Genomic DNA, 8,741 nt, shown 5'->3' on the forward strand with positions numbered 1-8,741 from the left:
ATACATACATAATACACACACACATATACATACATAATCAACATACATGTATACACATACACACATATATAATATACATACATATATACACATACACACATATATAATATACATACATATATACACATACACACATATATAATATACATACATATATACACATACACACATATATAATATACATACATATATACACATACACACATATATAATGTACACACATATATAATATACATACATATGTACACATATATAATAGATAAAATAGAATAGAAAGTACTTTATTAATACCTGGGGAAAATTCAGCACCACAGTTCGCTCACAATAGACAATAATAATAATAAATAATATATAACATATATTATATATGTAATATATAATATATGAATAATATAAATATATTCTACATATATTCTACATTTAAGTACAGTCAAGGAATATATGCATTATACAGTCTGATGGCTGTCGGTATGAAGGACCTCCTGTGTCGTTCCGTGTTACATTTTGGGAGTCTGAGCCTTCCACTGAACGTGCTCATTTTCTCCGCAAAGTCCGAGTGTAGTGGGTGGGAGGTGTTGTCCATAATGGCTAGGAGTTTTGCTAGACTTCTCCTCTCTCTGACACCACCGCCAGAGAGTCCAGAGAGTCCAGCTCCACTCCAACCACGTTACCGGCCTTCTCTACCAACTTGTCCAGTCTGCGAGCCATGGCATACAGACCAGTGGTTCTTAACCGGGGTTCGATCGAACCCTTAGGGTTCGATGAGTCGGTCTCAGGGGTTCAGCGGAGCTTCTGCCGCGGAGGGCAAGACACACCCAACTCATCGTGTCAATTTGTGATGACACGCCCCACTTGGCCATTACTGGCTGCAGGTGATACATTGCTTGGCCAATCAGTGTTGTGGGGAATTTAGTACACTCCGTAGTCAATGTGACAGTCGTGGTAGTACGTCGTGTGATCTATTTCTTGATATTTTAATCCATACTAACTATGTCGAGCAAAAAAGGAAAGTGGTCGGACAAATATGTACAACAGGGGTGCCCACACTTTTTCTGCAGGCGAGCTACTTTTCAATTGACCAACTCGAGGGGATCTACCTCATTTATATATATCATTTATATTTATTTATTTATGAAAGAGACATTTTCGTAAACAAGTTAAATGTGTTTATTGATAATACAAGCATGTGTAACACATATAGATGTCTTTCTTTCACGAAGACAAGAATATAAGTTGGTGTATTACCTGATTCTGATGACTTGCATTGATTGGAATCAGACAGTAATGATGATAACGCCCACATTTTCAAATGGAGGAGAAAAAAAAAGTTGTCCTTTCTGTACAATACCACATGAAAGTGGTTGGTTTTTGGCATCTAATTCATCAAGCTTCCATACACTTTACAAGAAAAACATTGGCGGCAAATTCCGTAGCTTGCTTGATTGACATTCACGGCACCCGAGGGTCTTGTGAGATGACGCTGGCTGCTGCCAGTTCATTATTATGAAAAAATGACAGAGAGGAAGGCGAGAAACACTTTTTATTTCAACAGACTTTCGCGCCGTCCCTTCCGTCAAAACTCTAAAGGCCGACTGCACATTTCCTATCTTCACAATAAAAGCCCTGCTTCATGCTGCCTGCGCTAACAAAATAAGAGTCTCGGAAAGCTGGCGTGCACAAGTGATGTGCACGCCAGCTTTCTGAGGGATCGCTTGTGCACGCCAGTTTTCCGAGACTCTGTATATATAAACCATATATTCCTTCCGTCGTCATGGGTAACGTGCGCTCTCTGGCAAATAAAATGGATGAGTTGTCGGTGCTTGCCGGTAGTCAGAAAGAATATCGTGAGTGTAGCCTAATGTGTTTTAATGAGACGATGTTCCGGATAGTAACGTCTCTATAAGCAGTGGGGAGAGTGGCCGTGCGCAACCCGAGCGTCCCTGGTTCAATTCCCACCTAGTACCAACCTCGTCACGTCCGTTGTGTCCTGAGCAAGACACTTCACCCTTGCTCCTGATGGGTGCTGGTTGGCGCCTTGCATGGCAGCTCCCTCCAACAGTGTGTGAATGTGTGTGTAAATGGGTAAATGTGGAAGTAGTGTCAAAGCGCTTTGAGTACCTTGAAGGTAGAAAAGCGCTATACAAGTACAACCCATTTATCATTTATATCTCCTTCGCTCCCTTCTTGCTTCAGCCCTCTTCTGTCTCGAGCGTCTCCCTTTCCCTCGAAAGCCACGAGAACCTCCATAAGTCCTTTTTAGCTCCTCCGGGATGTGGTTAGTTAGCGCCGGGTCCATTAACTGGATGTTAATAACTGGTGCCGCTAACAACTGTTCCCTGGTGTAGATGAAAGAGCCTCTCCGCTGTTCTTGCCCGTCTGAGCTCATCAGTAGCGTCCCCACCGTCAGTAGGACGAACAAAATACTTCTAAACTGCATGTTTAGAAGTGCACGACTTGATAAAAGTAAATGTATATTAAATGTAAAAATATACAAAAGTACAAAACGAACAAAGACAAAGACGGAGCGAACTGCAGCAGCGGCCGTCTAGATTGACGCATGCGCACATATATATAATATACACACATATATAATATAGATACATATATACACATACACACATATATAATATATATACATATATACACATACACACATATATACACATACACACACATATAATATACATACATATATACACATACACACATATATACACATATACAATATACATACATATATACACATACACACATATATAATATACATACATATATACACATACACACATTTTTTATTATACATACATATATACACATACACACATATATAATATCCATCCATCCATCCATCCATTTTCTACCGCTTATTCCCTTTCGGGGTCGCGGGGGGGGCTGGCGCCTATCTCAGCTACAATTGGGCGGAAGGCGGGGTACACCCTGGACAAGTCGCCACCTCATCGCAGGGCCAACACAGATAGACAAACAACATTCACACTCACATTCACACACTAGGGCCAATTTAGTGTTGCCAATCAACCTATCCCCAGGTGCATGTCTTTGGAAGTGGGAGGAAGCCGGAGTACCCGGAGGGAACCCACGCATTCACGGGGAGAACATGCAAACTCCACACAGAAAGATCCCGAGCCTGGATTTGAACCCAGGACTGCAGGACCTTCGTATTGTGAGGCAGACGCACTAACCCCTCTGCCACCGTGAAGCCCATATATAATATACATACATATATACACATACACACATATAATATACATACATATATACACATACACACATATATAATATACATTATTATATACACATACACACATATATAATATACATACATATATACACATACACACATATATAATATACATACATATATACACATACACACATATATAATATACATACATATATACACATACATATATGCACATACACACATATATAATATACATACATATATACACATACATATATACACATACACACATATATAATATACATACATATATACACACATATATAATATACATACATATATACACATACACACATATATAATATACATACATATATACACATACACATATATACACATACACACATATATAATATACATACATATATAATATACATACATATATACACATAAACAGATATATAATATACAACCATATATACACATACACACATATATAATATACATACATATATACACATACACACATTTTTTATTGTACATACATATATACACATACACACATATATAATATACATATATATATACACATACACACATTTTTTGTTATACATACATATACACATACACACATATATAATATACATACATATATACACTTACACATATATAATATACATACATATATACACGTACACACATATATAATATACATACATATATACACATACACACATATATAATATACATACATATATACACATACACACATATATAATATACATACATATATACACATACACACATTTTTTATTATACATACATATATACACATACACACATATATAATATACATACATATATACACATACACACATTTTTTATTATACATACATATATACACATACACACATATATAATATACATACATATATACACATACACACATTTTTTATTATACATACATATATACACATACACACATATATAATATACATACATATATACACTTACACACATATACATACATACATACATACACATACACACATATATAATATACATACATATATACACATACACACATTTTTTATTATACATACATATATACACATACACACATATATAATATACATACATATATACACATACACACATATATAATATACATACATATATACACATACACACATATATACACATACACACATATAATATACATACATATATACACATACACACATATATACACATACACACACATATAATATACATACATATATACACATACACACATATATACACATACACACATATAAAATATACATACATATATACACATACACACATTTTTTGTTATACATACATATATACACATACACACATATATAATATACATAAATATATACACATGCACACATATATAATATACATACATATATACACATACACACATATATAATATACATACATATATACACATACACACATATATAATATACATACATATATACACATACACACATATATAATATACATACATATATACACATACACACATTTTTTATTATACATACATATATACACATACACACATATATGATATACATACATATATACACATACACACATATATAATATACATACATATATACATATACACACATATATAATATACATACATATATACACATACACACATATAGAATATACATACATATATACACATACACACATATATAATATACATACATATATACACATACACACATATATAATATACATACATATATACACATACATAATATACATACATATATACACATACACACATTTTTTATTATACATACATATATACACATACACACATGTATAATATACATACATATATACACATACACACATTTTTTATTATACATACATTTATACACATACACACATATATAATATACATACATATATACACATACACACATATATAATATACATACATATATACACATACACACATATATAATATACATACATATACACACATATATACACATACACACATATATAATATACATACATATATACACATACACACATATATAATATACACACATATATACACATACACACATATATAATATACATACATATATACACATACACACATTTTTTATTATACATACATATATACACATACACACATATATGATATACATACATATATACACATACACACATGTATAATATACATACATATATACATATACACACATATATAATATACATACATATATACATATACACACATATATAATATACATACATATATACACATACATATATACACATACACACATGTATAATATACATACATATATACACATACACACATATATAATATACATACATATATACACATACATAATATACATACATATATACACATACACACATTTTTTATTATACATACATATATACACATACACACATGTATAATATACATACATATATACACATACACACATTTTTTATTATACATACATTTATACACATACACACATATATAATATACATACATATATACACATACACACATATATAATATTCATACATATATACACATACACACATATATAATATACATACATATATACATATACACACATATATAATATACATACATATATATACATACATATATACACATACACACATATATAATATACATACATATATACACATACACACATATATAATATACATACATATATACACATACACACATATATAATATACATACATATATACATATACACACATATATAATATACATACATATATATACATACATATATACACATACACACATATATAATATACATACATATATACACATACACACATATATAATATACATACATATATACACATACACACATTTTTTTATTATACATACATATATACACATACACACATATAATATACGTACATATATACACATACACACATTTTTTATTATACATACATATATACACATACACACTTATAATATACGTACATATATACACATACACACATTTTTTATTATACATACATATATACACATACACACATATATACACATACACACACATATAATATACATACATATATACACATACACACATATATACACAGACACACATATACAATATACATACATGTATACACATACACACATTTTTTATTATACATACATATATACACATACACACATATATAATATACATACATATATACACATACACACATATATAATATACATACATATATACACATACACACTTATATAATATACATACATATATACACATACACACATATATAATATACATACATATATACACATACATATATGCACATACACACATATATAATATACATACATATATACACATACATATATACACATACACACATATATAATATACATACATATATACACACATATATAATGAGGTGGCGACTTGTCCAGGGTGTACCCCGCCTTTCGCCCGATTGTAGCTGAGATAGGCGCCAGCGCCCCCCGCGACCCCGAAAGGGAATAAGCGGTAGAAAATGGATGGATGGATAATATACACATACACACATATATAATATACATACATATATACACATACACACATATATAATATACATACATATATACACATACACATATATACACATACACACATATATAATATACATACATATATACACATACACACATATATAATATACATACATATATACACATAAACAGATATATAATATACAACCATATATACACATACACACATATATAATATACATACATATATACACATACACACATTTTTTATTGTACATACATATATACACATACACACATATATAATATACATATATATATACACATACACACATTTTTTGTTATACATACATATACACATACACACATATATAATATACATACATATATACATATACACACATGTATAATATACATACATATATACACGTACACACATATATAATATACATACATATATACACATACACACATATATAATATACATACATATATACACATACACACATATATAATATACATACATATATACACATACACACATTTTTTATTATACATACATATATACACACATATATAATATACATACATATATACACATACACACATTTTTTATGATACATACATATATACACATACACACATATATAATATACATACATATATACACTTACACATTTATAATATACATACATATATACACATACACACATATATAATATACATACATATATACACATTAACACATATAATATACATACATATATACACATACACACATATATAATATACATACATATATACACATACACACATATATAATATACATACATATATACACATACACACATATATAATATACATACATATATACATATACACACATATATAATATACATACATATATACACATACATATATACACATACACACATATATAATATACATACATATATACACATACACACATTTTTTATTACACATACATATATACACATACACACATGTATAGTATACATACATATATATATACACATACACACATTTTTTATTATACATACATATATACACATACACACATATATAATATACATACATATATACACATACACACATATATAATATACATACATATATACACATACACACATTTTTTTATTATACATACATATATACACATACACACATATAATATACATAGACATATACACATACACACATATACAATATACATACATACATACATACACATACACACATATATAATATACATACATATATACACATACACACATTTTTTATTATACATACATATATACACATACACACATATATAATATACATACATATATACATATACACACATATATAATATACATACATATATACACGTACACACATATATAATATACATATATATATACACATACACACATTTTTTGTTATACATACATATACACATACACACATATATAATATACATACATATATACATATACACACATATATAATATACATACATATATACACATACACACATATATAATATACATACATATATACACATACACACATTTTTTATTATACATACATATATACACATACACACATATATAATATACATACATATATACACATACACACATTTTTTATTATACATACATATATACACATACACACATATATAATATACATACATATATACACTTACACATATATAATATACATACATATATACACATACACACATATATAATATACATACATATATACACATACACACATATAATATACATACATATATACACATACACACATATATAATATACATACATATATACACGTACACACATATATAATATACATACATATATACACATACACACATATATAATATACATACATATATACACATACACACATATATAATATACATACATATATACACATACA

This window comes from Nerophis ophidion, linkage group LG26 (genome assembly GCF_033978795.1).
Source record: "Nerophis ophidion isolate RoL-2023_Sa linkage group LG26, RoL_Noph_v1.0, whole genome shotgun sequence".
Lineage (NCBI taxonomy): Eukaryota > Metazoa > Chordata > Actinopteri > Syngnathiformes > Syngnathidae > Nerophis > Nerophis ophidion.